The 25,959-nt window shown below is 42.2% G+C and overlaps 1 protein-coding gene across 5 annotated transcripts in view; it reads right to left on the bottom strand.

Moving 5' to 3' along the window:
- The window catches only part of ZC3H4 (zinc finger CCCH-type containing 4), a 339,067-nt gene that overhangs the window by 124,290 nt on the left and 188,818 nt on the right, over positions 1–25,959 (bottom strand). The window lies entirely within an intron of this gene.

Here is a 25,959-nt window from a genome sequence, read left to right as displayed (position 1 = left end):
ATGGTTCTGCCCTCGCGGCCCGGAGGCACTGAAGCATAGACCTGGCCAGGATGAGACCGCTTGAGCGAGGATTCGACCAGGAGGGACTGGTGAGAAAGCTGAGGACCCTCGAAGCCTTTATGATGCACTGTGCGGTACCGCGCATCCAATTTGCCAGGGGCCGCAGGGATAGAGTAAGGAGACTCGAAGCATCGCATGAAGGTCTGGTCGAGGAGCTTGTGCAGGGGAAGCCGCAAGGACTCTGCCGGAGGACGAGGCAAGTGCATGGTATCGAGGTACTCTTTGGAATATCGAGACCCAGCATCGAGAGTAATGTCCATGTCATCCGCCATCTGCCTGAGGAACGATGAAAAGGACAGTTGGTCTGCCGTCGCCGGTCTGCGAGACGGACTAGAAGAAGAAGAGGCTTCAGGCTCCAGAGAGGCCTGTGAGCAACAGGACGAGTAGAAAACCTCGGGGTCCTCGAACTCCGGCCCCGGAGGAGGAGACCCAGTCGAAGAAGCATACCCCAACCGAGGCAATTTCTTCTGAGGCGAGACGATCGAGTGTCGAGAGGAATGCTTCGAAGAATGTCTGGATCGATGCCCCTCCCGATGCCTGGAAGTGGATCGAGCCCGTCTGTGAGAAACTGGCTCAGACGCCTCCAAGGAGCAGATTGGACTCAATGCCGTCGATTGCAGAGGCGGCAGAGTCTGAGGCTCCCCCGACGCCGCCCAGGTTTGATAGGGGGTTCGGAAGAACTCGTCCTGCTTCCTGCTATGCCCAGGACTGGGTGGCCCCGAAGGTGGACGCCACACTGAGTCATGGGGCGGAGTAATCGGTTCCAAGGGAGGCAGGTCACTAAACGAGGTTTTCCTCGAGGGGATGGGCTCCAAGGGAGGCATATCACTAAGGGAGGCCCTCCTCGAGGAAATCGGTTCCAAAGGAGGTACAGCGCTAACGGAGGACCTCCTCGAGGACCCGGACACCGCTCGCCGCTCCTCCTCGCCGAGTAACGAGGTAGTGCAGCGAGGAGGAGGAGGAGGGGGCGGTCCGCCCCTCGAAGCCGAAGCTGGAAGGTCACCCTGGATGGTGGCAATCAGCCGAGGCCCCATGGTCTGCATGAGCTCCACGAACTGAGCCTCCAGGATGGACCGCAACGAAGCCGATATGGAGGGATCCGCACCAAAAGGGGGCCCTTCCGCACGGTCTCCGCGCTCCTTGGGTGCTACGTGCTTCTGCTTGTCAGTCTTCGGCACCTTGAGCACCACCGGAGGAACTGTCGGGGTCGATACCTGCTCCGAGGAGACGGATGAAGGCACCGGCGCCGAAGCCGGGGCCGAAACCGGTGTGAACGACGCCGGTTTCAGGAGGCCCGAAGCAGCCGGGGAGGCAGAGGGCTTCCCAGAAGGAGTCGAAGCACCTGTCGATGTCGAAGCTGCAGGATCCGATGAAGCTTCCATCTTGAACATGGACTCCCACAGCAGACAGCGACGCTTAAACGCTCTCGCCGTCAGAGTGGAGCAAGGCCGGCACGATTTCGGGAAGTGATCCGGTCCCAGACACTGTAAGCAGCGTCGATGAGGGTCCGTGAGCGAAATCGCGCGCTGGCACTTGCTACACTTTTTAAAACCGGTGATCGGCCGGGACATAGGCCGGAAAAGCTCCGCCACAAGGTCGAAGGCGCGGGGCCCCAGCCACGCGGCCGACCCGGTATCGGAAGGAAAAATTTTTTTTTTTTTTTTTTTAAAGAAATCAAAGAAAGAAATAAATGCACAGGAGAGCCAAAAGAACTCAACCCGCAGCAAAAAAAGAAGGCAAAAAAAGAGATTCAATGGGCGCAAATTGAAGATAGACTTCTCAGCTCCGCGGAAGAAAAAGAACTGAGGAGACACGCCCGGAGCATCGGGCGGGAAGGCACTGGCGCATGCGCGGTGCGGGCATCTCAAAACTTCTGAGTTTCTTCAAGCAAGACATGCTTGCAAGATGTCCGTATCGGGGCTCTGTCGGATGACATCACTCACTAGTGAGAATACCTGCCTGCTTGTCCTGGGATAACAGGTGTTATCCAGGGACAGCAGGCAGATATTCTCACGTATGGGCGACATCACCGATGGAGCCCCAGTACGGACTACTTTAAAAGTGCATCGCCACTTTAAGAGTTTTAGAAAGTTCATGATAGACCGAACCGCACATACGCGAGTGTCTTCCCATCCGATGAGGGTGCGCGGTCCTTCTGTTAAGATATGTCAGCTAAGAAGCCAACCCAGGGAGGTGGGTGGGTTGTGAGAATATCTGCCTGCTGTCCCTGTAACACCCTATTATGGTAAGTAACTATGCTTTATCCCAGGATAAGCAGGCAGCATATTCTCACGTATGGGTGACCTCCAAGCTAACAGAGATGTGAAGGTGGGAATGTTGGCCGAAGAAAATATATGTTGAAAAACAGAGTGGCCGAAGTGCTCACCGCGTCTGAAGAAAGAATCTGGAGAGTAGTGAGAAGTGAATGTATGTCCGCCCCGCCGCCGGACCAATCAGCAAGCAAGGCTTTCATCTGTGTACGTGCTGAGCTCACTGCTCAGCATGGCTATTTCCCGCTGCGATGCCGGACTTGTAAGCTGCATGCCTGCATCGCCAGAATTTAGGTAGGCTGTTTTCATCCCCGTGGGAGTCTCTCTCGTGCGCTATGGCTCTAAGTCAGGGGTGCCCAACACGTCGATCGCGATCAACCGGTAGTTCAGGAAGGCAACGTGAGTCGACCGTAGAGCCCATCCCGGGCTCCGTGATAGACTCGTGTTGCCGTCCCGATCTTCCGGGCCTATCAGCCTTCCTCTCCCCGATGTCAAAGACGCCGACGCAGGCATTAGGCTGTTTTTGTCATTTCGGGGGGGGGGGGGGGGGGTGGCAGCGGCAGCAGCAGCCTGAAAAAGAAATCATCCTGGCCGGGGTCGGTGTCATGCTCTGGAGCTTCTACAGCCTTCCTATCTCCCTCTCCCTTCTACCTGCTTCCGGCCACACCCCCTGCTCCGCAGCTCTCTTCGGCAACTCAGCAGCAGCGATCGACACAAGCTTCTGATGTTGGGGCCTACCCTCTGCGAGTCCCGCTTGTTTCAACTTCCTTTTTCCACAAAGGCGGGACTTGTAGAGGGAAGGCCTCGATGTTGGCAGCTTGTCTTGATCACCGCTGCTGACGAGTTGCTGAAGAGAGCTGCGGAGCAGGGGGGTGTTGCCAGGTGCAGGTAGAGGGCAGAGGGCTAGATGCAGGACTCGTGGGTGAGGGAGGAGAAGAGAGAGAGAAAGAGAGAAGGGAGGGAAACAAAAGGAAATATTTCATACTGGGCTGGGCCGGAGCGGAGGGAGGGTGGAAAGATTCTGGCTACCGGGTACAGTAACAAAGGAAAATGGGGGAAAGCTGAAAATGGAGATAGTGACACAAAGAAGAGAAAGGGTAAGCAGGACCTACTGAATAAGGATAGAGATACAGAGGGGACATGAAGAGGAGGTGAAATAGAGACATAGAAGTAATGCTGAAAAAGTGGGGGGGGGGGAGATAAAGACATTGAAAGGGCAAATGGTGAACATGGGGTAAAGACAAGGACAGAGACAAATGAAGATTCTGAAAAAGTGGTGAGATAGGGATATAGGTGAGATGGACACAAAGAAGGGTGATGCTGGAAAATAGGTGGAATGGTAATTCTGACAAACACAGAAGGGAAATGCTGGATCAAGGAGAGATGGGGCTCAGGCTGGATGGAATGAGGAGAAATGCCTTGTTGGCCCGGAACTTCTTCTCCTACGTCAGAATTGACGTCAGGGAGCGGAATGCTGGTCAGCGCGACGCTTCTGCAGGGAAAGCTTGGGACAGCGGTGGCTTGGGGGCTATTCCCCGATGGCGGTGGCAGCAAACCGAGTGGCTTGGGGGAGGGCACAGAGAAAGAAAGAAAAGGGGCAGACAGGGAGACAGAAAGAAGGGGGAACAGGGAGACAGAAAGAAAAAATTGGGGGAGAGAATGAGGTCTGGAGGAGAGGAAACATACAGGAGGCTGAAAGAAAGGAAGAAAGATTGGATGCACATTCAGAAGAAGAAAGTGCAACCAGAGACTCATGAAATCACCAAACAGCAAAGGTAGGAAAAATGATTTTATTTTCAATTTAGTGATCAAAATGTGTCTGTTTTGAGAATTTATATCTGCTGTCTATATTTTGCACTATGGCTCCCTTTTACTAAACCGCAATATCGTTTTTTAGCGCAGGGAGCCTATGAGCATTGAGAGCAGCGCGAGGCATTCAGCGTAACTCCCTGTGCTAAAACCTACTATTGTGGTTTAGTAAAAAGGGAGGGGGTGTATTTGTCTATTTTTGTATTTTGTTACAGAGGTGACATTGCATAGTCATCTGCCGTGACCTCTTTGAAAAAACCCGGAATATGAATAATTAACATTTTCTCTGCCTTTCATTGTGCTTTGTGTTTTTTTTAAATTTTATTGTTGGTAGATCATTTTGACTTAGTCATTATAAAAGTAGCTCGCAAGCCCATAAAGTGTGGGCACCCCTGCTCTAAGTCTTCTTACTCTGGGGCACCAGACCTCCCTCATACAAAGGCCGGGAATGCAGAGTTGGTTCCATTCTCGGTAGGGGATGCCTTGGTAGGCTCACTGCTCAGCCACTGGGAACCCAGATTCGGCCCTGTTCTGGGTGGAGGACACTTGTGGGGTGGGGTGGGGAGGGGGGCTAGTTTGCGCCATCGTGCAGGCTCACCACTCTGCCTCTGCTGGCAAAAGCACAGTCTGTCCCAATCTAGGGGGAGAAAACCTAGCAGGGACAAGGCTGCACCACAATACTGGCTTCTAGAAAGCACAATGGACTGGGGGGAGGGGTCTAGCAGTGTGTGGCACCATTTGGACCCATGTAGACTTGCACGGCCATTCAGATGCTGACCTGAGGTCCCTTTCCATCCAGCATCTGCCCCTCCTCCTCTTTCCATCCAGCATCTGCCCCTCTGTCTGCTGCTTCTGCCCAGCATCTGATCTGTCTCCTCTCTTCCTCCTTTCTGCCCCCTCTGTCATCCCATCCATCCTTCTTTCTCCCCCTTCCATCCAGCATCTGCCCATCTTTCCCCCCTTTCAGCCCAGCATCTGCTTCATTTCTCTTTCTCCCCCTTCTATTCAGTGTGTGCTCCATCTTTCTCTTTCCTCCCTTCCATCCGTATCCTCCCCTTCTCCTCCTTTCCATTCAATGTCTTCCTCCTCTCCTTTTCTTTACATCCATCATCTGTCTTTTTCTCTCTCCCCAGGCATTCCAGCTTGTCTTATCTTTCCCCTTTCATCCAGTGTGGCTGATCCCTCCCCATTTCTATCTACAGTCTGTCTCCTCTCACCTCCTACATCCAGTATCTATCCCCTCCCACCTGACACCTCAGCCACCGCCAGACTGATGCAAAGCCTTCCCTCCGATGTCAGCTCTGACTTCAGGGGAAGACTTCTAGGTCGGCTACATATGGCTTGCTGCAGGCTGCCTCCAACCCCTGCTGTTATCTGGACTCGAATGAAGTGGTGGAAGGGAATGCATTTTTGGACACAGAAGTCATGAACTGGGGAGAGAGGAAGGGAGGGAAAGAGATGCTGAGGTGGGGGAGGGAATAGAAAGAGAGAATTGGGTGTGGGTGTGTCAAAGAGCGGGAAAGAGAGATGGTTGTGTACACATGGCAAATGGAAGAAAGAGGAGAATTTTTGGTCGTAGGGAGGAAGGTACAGAATGTGATAGGGAAGAAAAAGATGAGAGTGAGAAATGTGGCAAGGGAACAATGGGACAGATCGAAAGGGATGCAAGAGGGAGGAATATTGGACAGTGGTGAAGGGAATGGAGGGAGAGATGTGGCATAGTGTTGGAGAGGGGTGATAGAAGGAGAAATGTTGGGCATGGGGCTGGTGGGCAGGCACGAAAGATGAGAAAGAGATAAATGCTGGACCATGGTAGGGGGAACCAATGGACAGCAACAGAAGAATTTACAGAAGATGGGAAAGCGGAAAAAAGAAACTGGGACCAACTTTATGGAAAAATAAGTCTCCAGACAACAAAGGTAAAAAACGGAATTTATTGACTAAAATATGTTAGCTTTGGGAAATGTATATGGCAGATGTCTTTGTTTTGTGTTCAAAAGAAAAGGAAATACATTTCTGGTTTTATTTCTACAGTGTTGAAGTACTTGTTGACCCTTGCTGTGACTGGTGGGGATCCCCAAGCACCGCCAGCAGAGGACCTCCTCTAGAGATGGCCAGAACTCCCCTCCACCAAGCGCAGGAGTCGCTGGCAGCATCCATGAGCCACTGAGGTGCCAGCATCTGTGACTCAGGGACGCTACTGCTGCCTGCCAAGCTTGGCAAAAGGGACCCCCGGCCAACTGCAAAGGAAGTCCTCAGCTGACAGTTTGTGGGTTCTCATCAGCTGAGTATTTATATTTTATATTTACATTAGAGGTTCTGGTAGAAACCCATTTACAAAGTATGTATTCTTCCCAATTAATATTTCCAAATTAATAAAGTCTCTTTGCTTATTTGTAAATGGGTCTCTACCAGAGCCTTTAATTCAGTAGCATAATTAAATAAAATAACTATTTCTGAAGTTTATAGGGAAGGATGGTGACAGAGGGGATTCCTCGCAGGGACGGGTGGGAACAGAGGGGATTCCTCGCGGGGACGGGTGGGGACGGAGGGGATTCCTCGGGGGGACGGAGGGATTCCTCACGGGGACGGGTGGGGACGGAGGGATTCCTCACGGGGACGGGTGGGATTTTGGCGGGGACGGGTGGGATTTCTGTCCCCGCGCAACTCTCTACTGAGGACCAGGAGGCAGCTTGACAGAATTCCTCAAAGGTGGAGATCTAAGGAAAACAACAAAAGCTGCCAGAGTTCGAACTCTGTGGACTGCGACATGACTCTCCCGTGCCAGTCCAGTCTGAGCATAACAGAACGAGATGCAGGGAGACAGCCAGTTGAAAATCATTTGCTTGAATACAAAGCGCCCTAACTGATTTGGATCAAAAGAAAGGAAACGTTGCACTGTGGCTTTGTCCGGTCAATGTAGAAGGGCAAAGCTTGCTTATAGTCCAAAGTATGCAAAGCAGGTACGCCAGCATGAGAATGAGGCATAGGAAAAGCCACAGGCAGAACAAGTGACTGAGTGAGAGGAAAAGTGACTACTTTTGAAAGAAACTTTGAACTATTAAATTAGAAGTAGCCAGTGGGAGTAATAATTGTCCTCCCAGATCTCATGGAAAACATCCCAGACTGGCTGTATTTAGAATGGCGACTCGTGTTTCCTTTACATCTTTCTTATGTTCTCAGTATAAAAATGTCTAGAATATATAAAGAGAATAGAATTTTGATGGATACATGGAAAACATTACGTTATGTCAGCAACTTATCATCTAACCCAATACACAAATCAACAAATCAATCTATTTGGTTAAACTCCAAGATTCAAATTGGCGGTTTTAAAATCGTATGGAAGCATTGGATTATTGCAGGTATAAGAACTTTAAATGATGTTATTTCAAACGGTAAACTGCTTGATTTTTCACAGTTGCAACATAAATATAGTCTAAACAAATCTCAAAGTTTTAAATGGTTACAGCTAAAGCAGGCTATTCAGGAGGGGTTCCCTGAATGGAAAAATCTTAGCAATCAATATAGTCTGAAATTCTTATGCTTTCAGGCAGATTTCTTGGGACACCAGGCTGCATAGTGGTATAAATTGATATCTGGATTCATGAATAAAAAGACATTTGGAGCATTGAAATTAAGCATCAAATTTCTGGGGGCGTGGCTTGGACACGCATGAAGAAAGTCGTGTAATTGAAGAGCTCCGTTAAAAAGACCTTGAAAGATTAAATAAATTGAATGAAAACGGAAGATATATTAAAATTTCACTGGTCCTATGAATAATAAAAAAAAAGGATGGCAACTGGTAAACAGAATAAAAACGACTTCGCTGTATCAGGAAGTAGCAAAAGGGCAAAACCGGAGCAGGAGAGCAGTTTAAAACTGACAGACACAGAAGTTATGAAAGAGTTAAAAGAAATTAAAGAAATGCTTTCTATTATTACTAAAAAAGTTACCGATTTAACAGAAGAGGTTTCAAATATAAATAAGAAGATGGATGTGCTTGAATTGAAATCTAACAACTTAGAAGAAAGAATGCTGACAGTTGAAGAGGAAATCTGTTATAGCCAAGCAGACAGGAAAAAAATTGAAATACTTATTAAAGACCTGGAAGATTTTTCGAATCGTGAACGAAGAAGTAACATCCGTCTGATTGGCTTGCCGGAAGGAGCAGAAATAGGAAATCCTGTCACCTTCATTGAAAAATTACTTCCCAAGCTACTTCCTTTGCAAACGAAATTTCCCATAGAAATAGAAAGAGCACATAGAGTGCCGTTAAAAAGAGCAGTAAACAAGCAAGGACCAAGACCTTTTATTTTTAAACTATTGCGACACCAACAGGCCATAGAAATATTACAACTGGCCAAGAAAAATAAAGGTTTGAAGTATCAGGATGCTTTTATACATCTAGTGCCGGATTTCGCAAAAAATACAGCTGTAAAAAGAAAGAAGTTATTGGATTTAAGACCAAAGCTGAGAGAATTAGGAGCGAAGTTTGGATTGGTATACCCTGCTACTATGAAAGTGACAATTGGAAACAAAACTTTATCTTTCAATGATCCAGAGAAATTAGAAAAATTTATTCAAAACCAGGAAGTACCAATGTCTTCTTAAATTGTTTATCATATTTTAGTTCCTATATATAGATAACTGAATATAGTTAAATAACTAATTTGATAAAAAGGTATTATAAATTGATTTGGAAAAACTATATAGAATGTAATATATTCAAATCAATTCAAATATTCTACACTAACGATATTCAAAAATGGAATTCAAATGAAATCAAAATTCCAAAAAAAAAAAAAAAAAAAAAAAACTTCTATTAAGGGAATAAGTGAATGTTTTAAACATGAACTAAGTTTATTAAAGGAAGATATGAATGTATTAAAGGAAAATATAATATAATATTAAAGAATGAATTTATAAGGAAAGATGTTCAGGAACATTCAATATTAATTAATAATTTTCAGATAAATGATTTTCATTTTTAGAAAAATAGAAAATATTTGAAAGACTACTTTATAATTTTAATTAATTTAATACAATATAAAGTAAAGATCTTCCTCCATGGGGGGATGCGCAGTGGGGATGCATCTCGAACATATATAACACTAGATACAGAGGAGAGAATAAAGACTCAGATTCCCAGATGTCAAAGCGAGGGAACTACATGTGATGGACAGAGCAGACACCGGAACTATAAAGAAAGACTTTTGTATAACCGTTGAACTTATGGACAGATCTTGTTGTTGCATCGTATTGATCATATAAAGAGAAGAACTACATACATTGGGAAAAGAAGAAAAGAAGAGAAAATGAAAATTCAAAACGAAATAGAAAACTACAATCAAGAATAAAGGTGGACTGAGATATACTTGAAGGAAATGAGTTTGTATTGAAATTATTCTCTCTTCTGGATTCAACTAACATAAAAGTAAAAGAAATATATATGTGAAATCGAGATGTGCTTTTACGGTGGGTTCCTCCATAGGAGGGGGATTTTTTGATCATAAAATACTTAATTATATATCATTGAATTCCCATATTATTTAAAATAAAACAAATAAGGGATTATTTATTGATATATATTTATTACAAAAATAACAATTTAGATAAATTAACAATATAATATGCTTTGAATATTATATATATATATATATATATATATGTGTGTAACATGGCTAAATTATATTATATTTCATTTAAATAACAAATGTTTTAATTTATAGAATACAATAAGAACAGGTCTTATGGAGTGCTTTATTATCGACTTAAGATGCGTGCTACCAAGTATACACAATTTTTAATTAAAAGGGAGGGTGGGGTGGGGGATGGGAATAGGAAGAGGGGAAAATTAATAATTAAATCTAGAATAATTAAAGAAAAGTGCAGATATCTGATCAAAATTTTATTATTAAGAAGATATTTAATTTTACTCAAATTATTAAATGACAATTAAAATTTTTTCCATTAACGTCAATGGTCTGAATCACCCAGTAAAAAGAAAAAAAATGTTAGGTTTCCTTCACAAGCAAAATGCGGATATTTATTTCATGCAAGAGACACATCTTACAGGGAATGAATCTAATAAACTAATTGGGGGATGGGTATCTAAATGTTTTTTTGCTCCTGCCTTAGGGAAAAAGGCAGGAGTAGCCATACTTATTAATAAGAAATGTACTGCTGATTTTAAACTTATAAAAATTGATCCATTAGGAAGATGGGTACATATCAAAATGATAATGGGAAATACAACCCTGGACTTATTTAATTTATATGCTCCTAATTCAAATCAAATGGAGTTTTTTAAAAAAATTCAACAGATATTACTACCATTGGCTACTTCAAATTTGATAGTAGCTGGAGATTTCAATGCTGTTATGGATCCTATTTTGGATAAGAAACCTAGTAAAATTATAAAATCATTAGGGCTAGAAAATTTGATACAATCTTGTGATTTGGTAGATATATGGCGTATTCTTCATTTTAATGATCAGGAATATTCTTTTTGTTCTCAGGTCCATAAATCATTTTCAAGAATTGATTATATATTTGTTTCTAGTAATTTAGCACAAAAAGTTATGAAAGCAGTTATTGATCCTATTATAATTTCTGATCATGCTGGTGTGTGGATTGATCTAAAAAATGATATAAAAACAAATTTTACATCAATTTGGAAATTTGATAATGCCTTACTTGCTGATGAAAATTTTGTAACAGACCTAAAAGTAAAGATGAAAGAGTTTTTTCAAATTAATAGCACAGACAATATGAATATTGAAATTATATGGGATGCTTGTAAAGCGACAATGAGAGGTAACATTATATCATATTCGGCTTTTATGAAAAAACAGCTTAAAAAACAATTTATGGAATTAGAGGAAGAAATTAAATCATTAGAAAAAAAATTAATTATTAAATGGGAAAATGTAGTATTACAAAAACTATTAAAAGTTAAAACTAAATATAATGAACTCTCTTCACAATTTGTTAGAAAATAAATGTTCTGTCAGCAATTTAGATATTATGGAAACTCAAATAAAGCTGGAAAAATGTTAGCAAATTTTCTTAAAGCAAAAAAAAGAAAAACTAAAATTATTGCAATAAAAGATACAAAAGGTAATACACACACCAGCACTAAAGATATTGTAAAACAATTTCTTGATTTTTATAAGAGTCTATATACTTCAGATTCTTGTGAAAATAAAGAACAAGATGGCTTAGAGTTTTTAAATTCAATTATTGGACCAAATATTCCAGAACATATAAAAGGAAGTTTAGAAGAACATATATCATTAAAAGAAATAGAACTAGCATTGAAATCTTAGAGTTGGATCCGCTCCAGGTGGAGATGGATATACTGTTGAATTTTATAAAACATTTCAAAATATTATATTGCCTTATTTATTAAATTTATATCAATATCAGATACATAATGAAAATATATCAGGTACTATGGCAGATTCTGTAATTATTGTCTTACCAAAACCAAACAGGGATCCTACATTGGTTTCAAACTACAGGCCCATATCATTGTTGAATGTAGATGAAAAATTGCTTGCTAAAGTATTAGCATTAAGATTGGCAAAAGCTCTTCCTTTTATTATAGATGTACACCAAACAGGATTCGTTGCTAAAAGACATTCCTCACATAATACCAGACTGGCACTTCATTCTTTAAACTTAGCGAAAAATATGAATGAACCAGCTTTCTTAATATCGTTAGATGCAGAGAAAGCATTTGATAGAGTGGAGTGGAAATTTATGTATCAAGCTTTAAAATGGTTTGGAATAGGTCCCTTTTTTATTAAAATGATTCAAACATTGTATAGCTCTCCTGGAGCAAGATTAAATATAAATAATAACATTTCAGAAAGATTTAACTTGTTACGGGGGGTTAGACAAGGTTGTCCTTTATCTCCCTTACTTTTTGATATTGTTCTTGAACCCTTATTAATTGCAATAAATCAAACTAAGGGAATAAAGGGGATCACATTTTCAAATTGGGAATATAAATTATCTGCATATGCAGATGATATTCTTTTATATTTGAAGAAACCGGAAGATACCATTCCATGTTTATTAAATTTATTAGATAAATTTGGTAAATTTTCTGGATACAAAATAAATTGGGAAAAATCTGAAGTTCTTCCAATTAATGTCCATTGTACCAAAGGATTATTTGATTCATATTCATTCCAATGGAAAGAGGAAGGAATAAAATATTTAGGAATTGTTATTAAAAATACAATTGATGATACAGTAACAGAAAATGAAAAAATTTTATTAAAAAAAATAACAGAAATGTGCGAGCAATGGAATCCTTTACATCTTTCATGGTGGGGAAGAATTCAAACAATAAAAATGATGATCTTACCTGTGGTTTGTTATCAAATGAGTATGATTCCGATATTTTTTCAGGGGTCATTTTATAAAAAATTAAATAGAATACTTACAAAATTTGTTTGGTTTGGGAAAAGGCCAAGAATCGCTTTAGCAACATTACAAAAAACAATTAGAGAGGGAGGGGTAAATTTTCCAAATTTTTATAGGTATCATCAAGCCTATATTTTAAGACAGGGTATGTATTGGATCCTCCCAGACCTCATGGAGAATGTACCAGACTGGTTATATTTAGAATGGCGACTCCTGTTTCCATTATATCCGGAACATCTTATAAGTATAACAATGCCCAAGAGATATAAAGATCACAGAATTTTATTAGATACATGGAAAACATTAAGATTTATTAGTAATATTACAACAGATCCAATAACTAAATCGTTAAATCAATCCATTTGGGTAAACTCCAGGATCAAAATTGGTGGATTCAAAATAATATGGAAGCAATGGATAATTGCAGGTATACGGTCTTTAAATGATGTTATAGTAAATGGATCCATGCTTAGTTTTTCACAATTGCAACAGAAATTTGTATTGAACATAACACAATATTTTAAATGGATGCAATTGAAGCAAGCCATCCAGGAAGGGTTCCCTGAATGGAAAAATCTTAATACTCAATATAGTTTGCAAATCCTTTGCTTTCAGGCAGATTTTTTGGGACACCAAGCCGCAAAATGGTATAAATTATTATATGGATTTTTAAATAAAAAAAAAAGAACAGGACTTAGGGACATTTGGAGTATTGAGATAGGACAGACAATTTCTGCAACTCAATGGCAAAAATTTTGGTCCTGGACACTACAATGTCAGCATCTATGAGTCAAACATGGTTATTTTTATTACATAGAGTTTTATGGACCCCTACTCGGTTACAAAAAATAGATAGTTCTAAATCTAATAGATGCTGGCATTGTAAGGTAGAAATTGGGACATTAGATCATTTAATCTATTTTTGTCCCTGTATAAATGCCTTTTGGAAAACAATTTGGCCCCAAATTAATATATTATTAGAAAATCATGTTGGACTTACATATGACACAATTTTATTTGGAACAGCAATGAGAACACAGAGTCCAATATCAGCAAACAATAATAAACTTTTATTGATATTAACAGGGGTCGCCATACAACAAATTACTCAAAACTGGAAAGATCATACAAAATTAAATTTCACTTTTTGGTGGAATTCTATTTGCCATATATATAAGATGGAAAAAGCAATAGCGTTACAACATGGTTATATTAAAAAATTTAATAAAATATGGGGACCATTGGCTCTTTTTTCTAAAGATCAGATATCATAGCACAAGGATAGATCATATAATAGGGGTTAGGGTGGGTACAATATTATAATAACAGATGATTTATAATTTATTGCAAAAGGGGTCTTTATATATGTTTGTATTAAAATATATATTGATGGATATTCAAGTGTATATTGAAAATTATATGTATTATATATTTATCACTTGATGTAAGAAATTTAAAATGAATAAAGAACTTTAAAAAAAAAAAAGCATCAAATTTCTGCATCTCAATGGCCACGAATTTGGTTTTGGAGAATGAGATGTACAGTGTCTGCATCTATGAGACAAACTTGATTCTTTTTGTTGCATAGAGTATTTTGGACCCCAGTTAGATTACAAAAGTTGGATAGCTTTAAGTCTAATAGATGCTGGCACTGTAATCTGGAAGCAGGGACTCTAGATCAGTGTTCTTCAACCTTTTTACACCTGTGGACTGGCAGAAATAAAAGAATTATTTTGTGGACCGGCAAACTACTAGGACTAAAATTTAAAAACCCTGTTTACGCCCCATCTCTGCGAGCTCGGTCCCCGCAAACCATCTGATCCCATCTGCACAAGCCGCAATTATGATTTTATATTGAACGTATTTTATTAAAGTATAAAAAGAAACAATATTCTGAACAATTGTGATTTTATAAATACAAATATACAGAGCACGGACCAACAAAACCCCTGTCTCCCCTCCCCTTCACATATATCCCCTCTACTATCAAGAAAACTGAACAAGCCAAGTTATTATAGAATGCTACATAGAAATATCATGCTAACAAAATACTACAGTCCCCAGTTATGTCTCTAGCAGGATATATATTTCAAATCTGATATATTCTAATGACAAATTAGAAATAAAATTATTTTTTTCTATCTTTTGTTGTCTCTGGTTTCTGCTTTCATCTTCTTTTCACTCTTTTCCTTCCAGCATCTGCCCGTTCCATCCAATGTCTGCCCTCTTCCCCTTCCATATGTATCTGACTTCTTTCTATGCCCCTCTTCCCTGCCCATCCAGCCTGTTCCTCCTCTCTCCTTTTTACATCATTCATTCCAGCTTCACTGCCTTCTTCATTTTTATCTCTCCTACACCAGATCTAGCATCTTTATCCCTCTCTCATTTCTCTGCTGACCTCCTTTCCAGCATCAATGTCTCTCTACTTTCTCATTCCTCTCTCTCCCCTTTCCCTCATCTGATCTCTCCATTCCACCCTGACCCCCTTCCCCTTCTGTAATCTCCCTGCCAGCTGTTTCCTTCCTTTTTTCTTTCTCCCTTCCCTCCTTCCTTTTTTTCCTTCTCCCTTCCCTTCTCCCTCTATCCAACATTAATTCTCTTCCCATCCCTTTCCCTCCTCCCCTCCCAGCAGCATCTCTCCTTCTTCTCCCTTCCCTCCTCCCTCTATCCAACATTAATTCTCTTTCCATCCCTTTCCCTCCTCCCCTCCCAGCAGCATCTCTCCTTCTAACTCCCTTCAAGTCCAGTAACAGCTCTCCCTTTATCCAGCAGCTTCCCAGCCTCCTACAGTGGCTTCCTCCCCTTCCAGCAGCTCTCAGTACTTGCCTGCAGGAAGTTGCCGGTAAAGCACTGCCCTGGCAAGTAGGCAAGCTGGTGGGAGGGGAGACAGCCACTATGAAGGCTCCCCAGGATCTTGCTCGCACACGCTGACCATCTCCCTCCACCTGCACCTGAATCTGCAGCTCTCTCCATTCTAATCGCAACTTCCCCGCTGCCCTCTTCAGCAACTCGGCAGGGGCGGCGATCAAGATAGGCTGCCGACGTCGGGACCTTCGCTCTCTGAGTCCCGCCTATTTTGTTTCAACTTCCTGTTTCCGAACAGGCGGAGACTCAGAGAGGGAAGGCCCCGTCGTCGACAGCCTGTCTTGATCGCCTGAGGCTGGGAGGAACATTAGTCAGCAGGAACCATAGTCGGGAAGAACTGCAGTCGGCAGGAAATTTAACTGCCGACTTGATCTCGCCGGCCCTGTGCGGACCGGCAGAAATTTTCTGTGGACCGGCGGTTGAAGAACTGTGCTCTAGATCATTTAATATATTTTTGTCCCTGTATCATGGCCTTTTGGAAATCAATTTGGTCTCAAGTTAATTGTTTATTAGAAAACCATGTAGCTCTATCGTATGATACAATTCTATTTGGGACGTCCATGAGAATAAAAAGTCAAATTTCATCTAGTAATAATAAACTTTTATTAATAATGACAGGAGTTGCCATTCAACATATCATCAGAAATTGGAAAGATTACACCAGATTCATTTACACTTTCTGGTGGAATTCGTTATGTCATATATACAAAATGGAAAGAATAATTGCCATAAAAAAGGGAATTATAATAATTTTAAAAAGATTTGGGGGCCATTGATAACATATTGTAATGATTAGACACCTTTTTACACTAAAAGTATAATTATAATTATGGGTAAGGGGGGATATATAGCTATATTATTGGTTTAATCAATATTTTTGAATATATTATATGTAAGATATGTTTGATTTATAATATTTGTGGAAAGGGAGGGTGGGGAAGGGGCTTAATTTATGTATTGAAGATGATATTAGTAAAGAAATTCAAGTGATATATATGATTCAATTGATGTAATATTGTACACTTGTTGTAAGATGGAAAAATGAATAAAGAATTTTGAAAAAAAAGAAAGAAACTTTGAACGTGTACGCAGAACCACCTTGACATGATGAAAGACTGGGAAGGGTGAATCTGCTACTAATGTGTGGAACTCACTGACCCTCCAGGTGGAGGGGAGAGCAATAAGGAAGACCACTTTCCAGGTAAGCAACTGAAGATGAGGTATGTTCATTGGTTCAAAAAGTGGCTGCAACAAACTGGAAAGAACTACAGTAAGGACCCAAACGACATGTGGAGACTGGTGGTTGCAGAGAAAAAATCATATCATAGACCTGAAAATCAAGAGGAAAGGACTACAGGAGATCCCAAACGACAGGGGAAGGCATGAGGTGTGGTTATACAGTAAAACCCCCTGTCAGAAATTGGGAAACCAAAGGATAAACACGAAGAGGTGACCCTCGCCTAAGAGGAAAAAACTGCAAGATCAGTGAAAAGAAGTCTGAGAGATATAGACTCAAGACTAGAGTCAAACAAGAGAAGAAAATAAGCCAAGATCAATTCCACTGAAAATAAAGAAGACACCAGGAAGAAAAGCGAGGCCATTTTTGATGGTAACAGTGGAAAGTGGCTGGTTCCCTGGAGATAGCCAAAAGGTAACAAACAGGCTGAGAAAAATGTAAGTAAAGACAAACATCCTGTCAAAGGAGTTGAATCCAGGATTTTTTGGTGTAAGGATTTTCAGAAGGCGTTTGACAAGGTTCCGCATGAACGACTACTTCGGAAAATTGCGAGCCATGGAATTGAGGGTGAAATATTAACGTGGATTAAAAACTGGCTGGATCATAGGAAACAGAGAGTGGGGGTAAATGAACAATACTCGGAAGAGCTTCACCAGTGGGGTGTCATAGGGCTCGGTGCTTGGATCCGTTCTCTTCAACATCTTTATAAATGATCTAGACATTGGTACGACAAGTGAGGTGATTAAATTTGGGAACAATACAAAGTTATTCAGAGTATGAAGACACAAGGGGATTGCGAAGATCTGCAACATGACATAATCAGGCTCGAGGAATGGGCAACAACATGGCAGATGAGGTTCAACGTGAATAAGTGTAAAGTGATGCATGTATGTAACAAAAATCTCATGTACGAATACAGGATGTCCGGGGCGGTACTTGGAGAGACCTCCCAGGAAAGAGACTTGAGAGTTATGATCAACGTCGATGAAGCCGTCCATGCAAAGTGCGTTGTCGTCAGAATGCTAGGAATGATAAAGAAGGGGATCACGAACAGATCGGAGAAGGTTATCATGCTGCCATGATGCGCCCTCACCTGGAATACTGCGTCCAGCACTGGTCGCTGTACATAAAGAAGGACACTGTACTACTCGAAAGGGTCCAGAGAAGAGCGATTAAGATGGTTAAGGGGCTGGAGGAGTTTCCGTACAGTGAAAGATTACAGAAACTGGGCCTTTTCTCCCTCGAACAGAGGAGATTGAGAGGGGACATGATCGAATCATTCAAGGTACTGAAGGGAATAGACTTAGTAGATAAGGACAGGTTGTTCACCCTCTCCAAGGCAGAGAGAATGAGAGGGCACTCTCTAAAGTTAAAAGGGGATAGATTCTGTACAAACGTAAGGAAGTTCTTTACCTAGAGAGTGGTAGAAATCTGGAATGCTCTTCCGGAGTCTGTAATAGGGGAAAACACCCTCCAGGGATTCAAGATAAAGTTAGACAAGTTCCTGTTCAACCAGAACATATGCAGAACATGTGCTAGTCTCAGTTAGGGCGCTGGTCTTTGACCAAGGGCCACCGCGTGAGTGGACTGCTGGGCATGATGGACCACTGGTCTGACTTAACAGCAGCAATTCTTTTTTTTTTTTTTTTTTTTTTTTTAAACATTTATTATCAAGCATAATCTTGTACAGAAAGTGAGATCAAGAAAACATAATATTATTTACTCTCCAACCTGAAAGTAATTCAAAATAATAAATAAAAGAAGATATTCATCATAACTTAATCACACACTAGTCCTCAATTTAGGATCCAAGGTTAATAATAAGAGTAGAAATTTAAAGAAAAAAACATTTTAACACGAAAGATCGCTTAAACTGCTACTGGGAAATGAGCTAATTATTATCACAATGGTACTGATGGTTCTACAAATTCAAGACGTTTCGCAGAAAGGAAAGCAGTCAAGTGAGCTGGTTCTACAAATACATATTTCAAAGAACGATATCTTATGACACATTTACAAGGGTACCTAAGAAAAAATAAACCCCCTATTTTAGTCACTCCTGATTTTAACATTAAGAATTCCCTTCTTCTCTTCTGAGTCTCTCTCGAGACATCAGGAAATATCTGGATGTGGAAACCCAGAAAGTCCTTGGCCCTATTTTTAAAGAAAAGTTTAAGAATCCAATCCTTGTCTGGGGCCAAAGCCACAGTCAATAAGAGAGTGGCTGGAGTAGCCAGTTCTCTATCTGATTTCTCTAACAAAGTGGAAACGTCCAAGGGTTCTTTCTGTGGTATTTCTTCATCTTCTTTCTTTTGAGGATCCTGATTTCTTATAGGTAAATAATAAACCTTTGTAAGAGGTGGTAAGGAATTTTCAGGTATCTTAAGGATTTCCAGAAAGTACCGCTTTATCATATCTCGTGGAGAAATTGATAATACTTTAGGAAAATTAATTAAACGCAAATTGTTAATCCGAATATTGTTATCTAAAGCTTCCAATTTTCTCTTCATAATCGTATTATCTTTAACAAATAACTCTTGATTACTCTTAATTGTTTTTAAATTCTTCTTTTCTTCTTGGATATCTAATTTCAGTGATACAGTCTCATCCTTTAAAGTTTTTATCTCTTCTTTCTGGATTTGTACTTCTTTATCCAAATTTTTTACCTGTAAGTTAAGGGCATTTCCAAAATTGGATACTAAATCCCAAAGAGAGTCTAGAGTGACTTCAGAAGGTCTAACAGGAGAAACAAAAATTTCTTGTGTCATTAATGAATGTCCACTTGGTTGTTTTACCTCTCTGGAGCCTTGATCCCCTTTAACTAAAGTTGTTCCTGCCGCCGGTTTTTCTGAAAGGAATAATTCACTTTCAGTTTCAGCTGTCTTCAGTAGCAAGCCCTCCGACATACTGGCCTCTCGAGAGGAAAACACTTCCTCCTCCGGTGTGCTCTCCTCTCGCGGTGAGCTTGCTCCCAGCGGCAACGGCTGTAGGGGCGGTGACCTCACGTCGGGGCTCAGCGAGACTTCCAGCCCAAGGGAGTTCGCCGCGGCACTACTCTCTGCCGGCGCTCCCAGCGGGCGATTCCCCGACGAAACCTGCTCATTCAAAAGACGCCTGAAAATGGCATCCACTGCGGGCAAAGGGGTCTCCGAGCGTCGGGAGGCTCCACCAACGCTTCTTCCCCTTCTCTTAGGCATTTCTCCAAAGGTAAGCAAGACACTCCTAAGCGTCCTCTCAGCAGCAGCAAGCGGCCAACAGCAGCAATTCTTATGTTCTTAAACATTTCCTCAAGTCCAGCACTGCACGGAATCAGGAAAAAACATCACAAATTGGGCTGTATCAGTAATTTCTGAGTCTGAGTGAACAGAGTAGGAAAGATTCTCTGAAGCTGCGTTGAAGGAGAACCAATGTTGCCTGGACCACCATGGAGTAAAGGGAATCATGGTGGCTGCTGCTCTTTTGAGCTTGAATAAAGGTCACAACATGACAGGGAGAGGAGGGAATGCCTAGAGAAAACAGTCCCGTCCAATCCAGGAGAAAAGCAGCTTCTGCCAGATGGAAAGGGGAGTAAAGTCTGGAGCAAAAGTGGGGCAACTGGTGATTGTGAAGAGACGCAAAAAAGTCCACTGGTGAGGTGCCCCATTGAGCAAAGATGGACTGGAGAGTTGTAGAGTCTATTCGTGAAGTGGAAGAATTCTGCTGAAATTTTCTGCTAGGGAATTCTGCTCCCATGAATACAGATAGGCTGCAAGAACAAATTGCGAGCTGTCGCCCAAGTCCAGATGTTCTGGGCCTGCTGACACAACAGGATAGAGCCCGTACCTCCTTGCTTTTTGAGTTAGTACATTGCTATTGGTTGTGCAAAGGAGGAGGAGGACTTCATCCAGACCCACACGCAGAGTTCACCTGTTTAACCATCCATCACTAAAGGCCTGCTGTTACAAAAGATATCTGAACAGAACACTTGCCTTCCAAGCAGGTCATGGGTAAAAGCCTGGACAGCCAGAGTTGCATCAGAAGAACGCAGAGACTCATCCAGAAGGGGCAGAAAGCTTTGACCTGAGCAATGAGCCCCTCATGCATAAGAAGATGTGTGTCGTGATGACCCTGTAATGAGGGGACAAGTGAAAAAGGAGACCTCTGCATAGATGAAAGGTCAGTCACCATTGAAGCGACTGCAGAAGAGGCGATGAGACAGATATATAAGCTGTGAAAGACTATCCCTCGCCTAAGACCACTGGGGAGCAAGGGTCCACTGAGGAGTGTGAAGATATAGTCTTGCCAGTGGTGTGACATGAACAGGGGGAGCCCTGTGGTCTAGAGAAACATCATGTGTCAGGTAGAAATGGTGCTGACACAGACAGATGAGAGCCTGAAGGCGATCTGGAGGAAGAAACGCTCTCATGAGAATGGTGGCTAGGATTACCCCAATGGAAAGGCCATGGGGAATTTGCCTACGAAGCCTAGAACTAGAAGAAAGGAGATGGTCTGAGATGTTGCTTGGATCACTGCCTGAGAAAAAACAGCCTGGATCAACCAGCCATCCAGAAAAGGAAAGACCGGAGAGATGCGGCCACCATAAGCAAACACTTCGTGAAGACTCTGGGAGAAGATGCCAGACCGAAAGGAAGGACCATATATGCTAATGACAGTGATTGATGTATTGTTGGAAGTCGGAGAAAAAAGGGATAAGGGGAGGCTTCCTTGAGATCCAGGGGGCATAGCCAGTCGGTCTGAATGAGGAGAAATGAGTCCTGAAGAACTGCTCAACTAGAAAAAGAGGAGAGCTCTGAGAGCCAAGAAAAAAACTCAGTCACCCGGTGTTCTTGGGAACCAAGTAGAAAAGGGATTAGAATCCCAGACTCCACTAATCGAGGAGGACTCTGTGATGGCAAGCAGCAGAAGGAAGGACAGCCCAAAACAGATGCTCCTTATGAAGGTGAGAAACCAGAGAGCTAAAGTGAGGAGCTCTCAGCACTGCATGAGAAACAGAAGATGGCCTCCAAAAGGATGAGGACCAGACTGAAGAACGTTGACATTGACTATGTCTTGAAGATAGGAAAAAAGTTGAGCCCCAAATCTTCATTGAGAAGAAGAGTGAGTAAGTGCTGTTTGGACTTGACCAGAGTGTCCCACCTGGTCTAGTGGACAGACAACTGCCGATTAGGCATGTCCCAGTGTGTCCATGGAAGCACCAAAGAGGTGGCCTCCCAAACAAAGCATGTTTGCTAGCCCAAATTGGTGGGTGATGTTGACACTCGAAGACAGAGTAGGTCCAGGAGACAGCAAAGAGTTGCTGGAAATTACAAGCACCATACGTGCAGCAGAGAAAAGTGGAACGTGGCAACATGGAACATGGCAAATGATGTGTGCCAAGTAAACTGGTTACTGGACCAGTTAGGCAGCATAGGATACTGATAAACCGTTAGGGTAACCAGACCATCGCGTTGCCCACTCTGCCCAGAAAGACAGAGGCCTACACCCTATCCTGTAGAGTTGACTCTACCAGTAGAGATGCACTGAAACATCCCCAGTGGTTCAAAAGATTGGGAAAAAAATCTCCGGTAAAATATCATGGAAGGAAAGAAGAAGCACCTTGGGTCGCTGAATATAGGGCAAGGTATATGTCAAATATATTTTATTGAGCAAACAAAAACCGCAACAAAGCAGTGATGCAAAGAACAAGACAGCTCAACATTTTAGGAAGGCAAACCGAACCCCACAGATCATAAACCCCCCTAACAACTCCCCCCCGCCCCTAAAAAAACCCAAACAAACCCCCCCCCGGGTCCTCCATCCAAACAATCAGAACCAATGAAACACCAAAGAAATTAGGATTACCAATCAGAACAAAATGAGTCACAAAACAAAAATTCAACAGTTAAGTACTCGGCTGTGAGCCAGAGGAGTCAAGATAGTCCAAAAAGGTTCCCAAGTGCGCTGAAAAATGCGGCCTGGGAGAGAAGAGAGATCCTTCACATTCTTCCTTTCCCACATTAGGAGAGTGATCATCTGACATCTCCATAGTGAATAGTCCGGAGCATCAGCCTCAAGCCATTTCAACAAAATACATTTCAGAGCAACCAGAAGTGTCCACTTGAGGAAAGCTGCAACTCCCTTTGCACGAGGAAAATAATGTGGAACAGTTCCAAATAAGAGCAAAGGGGAGCGGCGAATGGTAATATTCCAAATGCCCCCCCCCCCCGACCTACACTCCCCCCTCTCTCTCTAACTTCAACTACTTCCTTGCTCCTAATATTGTTCAATTGTTTCGAACCACTTGTAATTTATTGCTTGCTTCTAATAGTGTTCAATTGTTTTTAAACCACTTGTAATTTTTTTTGTTAATCAAATGTAAACCGCCTAGAACTCCTTGGGTATGGCGGTATACAAAAATAAAGTTATTATTATTATTAAAAATAGCAGTCCAAAAGTCTTGAACAGCAGAGCAAGACCAGAACATGTGTCCCAAGCCCGCCTCCGGAGCCTGACAGCGAAGACAGGCAGCAGTCTCTCGGAAGCGTGATAAATAAGCCCTTTTAGGAGAAACATACAAACGAAAAATCAACTTGTAATGTTGCTCCCAAAAGGTGGTGTATTTTCGAAAGGCAGGCAGCTGTCGGACAGCCTGCAACAGTACATCAGTTGGCAACTCTACAGCTAGATCACGGGACCAAACATCTCGCAACCTAGAATGGTCAAACAAAGGGGACTCATCCTTCAAATGGCGATGATGGAACTTAAGGGGGATCGGTAGTTGGGAACCAATGGTAAAAGCCGTGGATAGCAACTCCTGGCAGGAGACTTGCAATGAACTAGAGGGTAATGAAGAAATATAATGCTGGATTTGCAGATAAGCAAAATAATCAGTGGGCGGGAGGTCAAACTCTTCTCGCAACTGTGCGAAGGACTTAAGTTTCCCATCATCATCTACCAAGTGAAATACATAGTGCAGTGTTCTCCCCAGAAATTTTTTCCAGCCGGGTGGCATGAAAAAGTAGCCGGGTGGGACGCGATGGGGAAATTTGGTGGTGGGGAAAATTAACCCCCTCTTTTACTAAGGTGTGCTAACATTTTTAGCACGCGCAAACTCCCGCGCTACACGGGAAAACTAACGCCAGCTCAATGCTGGCATTAGCGTCTAGCGAGTGTGATAATTCTGTGCGCGCTAAGCACATGCTAAAACCATTTTAGCAACTTAGTAAAAGGAGCCCTAAATGTGTACTATTTTTATTAGTTAATTATTATTATTTTCCAATGCTCAATATGACTTCCTTTTTTAAGGTTTGACACTTGTGCCAGAATATTTTTACTTAATTTAAGAAGCATTCAATGCTAGAAGGGAATAATTAGATATTTGCCCTCTTTCAAATGGTATAGAGCAGGAATCTCAAAGTCACTTCTTGAGGGCCGCAATCCAGTTGGGTTTTCAGGATTTCCTCAATGAATATGCATTGAAAGCAGTGCATGCACATAGATCTCATGCATATTCATTGGGGAAATCCTGTAAACCCGACTGGATTGCGGCCCTCAAGGAGGGACTTTGAGACCCCTGGTATAGAGGTTTAAAAAAGGGAAAGGCGTTAATGAAGTCATTAGGTTCAATTTAGCCATTTATTTCTGCATGAATTTAAACAACTAAAAAAAAAAGATAAATATTGCTCATCCAGTCATACAAGAATGGCTCTACAGCAGGAGTGCCCACACTTTTTGGGCTTGCGAGCTACTTTTAAAATAACCAAGTCAAAATGATCTACCAACAATAAAATTTTAAAAAACACAAAGCACACTGTACGCAGAGAAAATGTTAATTATCATTTATATTCCACGAGTTTTCAAAGAGATCAAGGCAGATGACTTTATGCAATGTCACCTCAGGAACAATTGTACAAAAATAAACAAATATACCCCCTCCCTTTTTACTAAACCACAATAGTGGTTTTTAGCGCAGGGAGATGTGCTGAATGCCCTGCACTGCTCTCGATGCTCATAGGCTCCCTGCACTAAAAACCGCTATTGCGGTTTAATAAAAGTGGGCCATAGTGCAAAATATAGACAGCAGATATAAATTCTCAAAATGGACACATTTTGATCACTAAATTGAAACTAAAATCATTTTTCCTACCTTTTTGTCTGGTGATTTCATGAGTCTCTGGTTGCACTTCCTTCTTCTAACTGTAAATCCAATATTTCTTTCTTTCTGCCACTTCTCTTTTCTTTCTGTCTCTCTTTCTTTCTCTCTCCCCCCTGACTGCCTGTTTCTCTCTCCCCCTGCCCCCTTTTTATTTCTGCCTTTCTTTCTCTCTCGCTCTCCCCCTGCCTTGTCTTTCTTTCTCTCTCCCCCTGTCCCCCCCAAGCCATCACGTCGATTTCTCCACTTCCCCCATTCTTTCCCTACCCCCTAAGCCACCACGCCGATTTCTCCCTGCTGCTTCCCTGAGCTAGGCCAGGCATGTACAAGCGCCGGACTCACAAGACTTAACCTCTGACGTTAATTCTAACGTCGGAGAGGAAGTTCCAGGCCAGCCAGGCAGGGATTGGCTGGCCCAGAACTATCTCACTGACGTCAGAATTGACATCAGAGGTGAAGTCTTGTGAGTCTGGCGCCTGGCCTGGCTCGGGCAGGCAGGAAGAAAAAGATTGCAAAGGCAACGCAATCGACTCACATTGCCTTTGTGATATACTGGTTGGTCACGATCGACCATTTGGGCACCCCTGCTATTATGGTATCCTGTCCTGACCTGAGGAAAGGGGTTTAGTCCCAAAAAAAACTGCCTTATTTCAATTTCCTATTTATAAACTTTAATTAATACAGTTACAATACTACTTGATTCTACGTAAAGCAACAAAAAAAATTTTTTTCTACCTTTTGTCGTTTCTGTTTTAATTATCTTCTCTTCAGCGTTTATCCTCGCTCCCTTCCATGCAACATCTGTCCTCTCTTTGCCCTTTCCACCCAGCCTCTGCCCTCTCTCTCTCTACCCCTTCCATCTACTGTCCACCCTCTCTCTGCCCCTTGCATTCTCTGTCCACCCTCTCTGCCCTTTCCATCCAGTGTCCGCCCTTTCTCTGTTCTATATGGCCACCCCGAGAGACATGGACTTGGCCGATGTCCGCAACAAGTCATAAGATAAGAGGCAGCCATCTCAATTTTCGCCACCTCCCCATCTACCAAGGACCAGTCATCAGACTCACAGTCAAGGACACGCTTGGCCCACCGAAACACGGCAGGAGCCACAAGACCACCACATATGGCTGCCTAGACCCCTAAGGCAGAGA

Source organism: Geotrypetes seraphini, chromosome 8, assembly GCF_902459505.1.
Source record: "Geotrypetes seraphini chromosome 8, aGeoSer1.1, whole genome shotgun sequence".
Lineage (NCBI taxonomy): Eukaryota > Metazoa > Chordata > Amphibia > Gymnophiona > Dermophiidae > Geotrypetes > Geotrypetes seraphini.
This window is presented reverse-complemented; position numbering and strand designations above follow the sequence as displayed.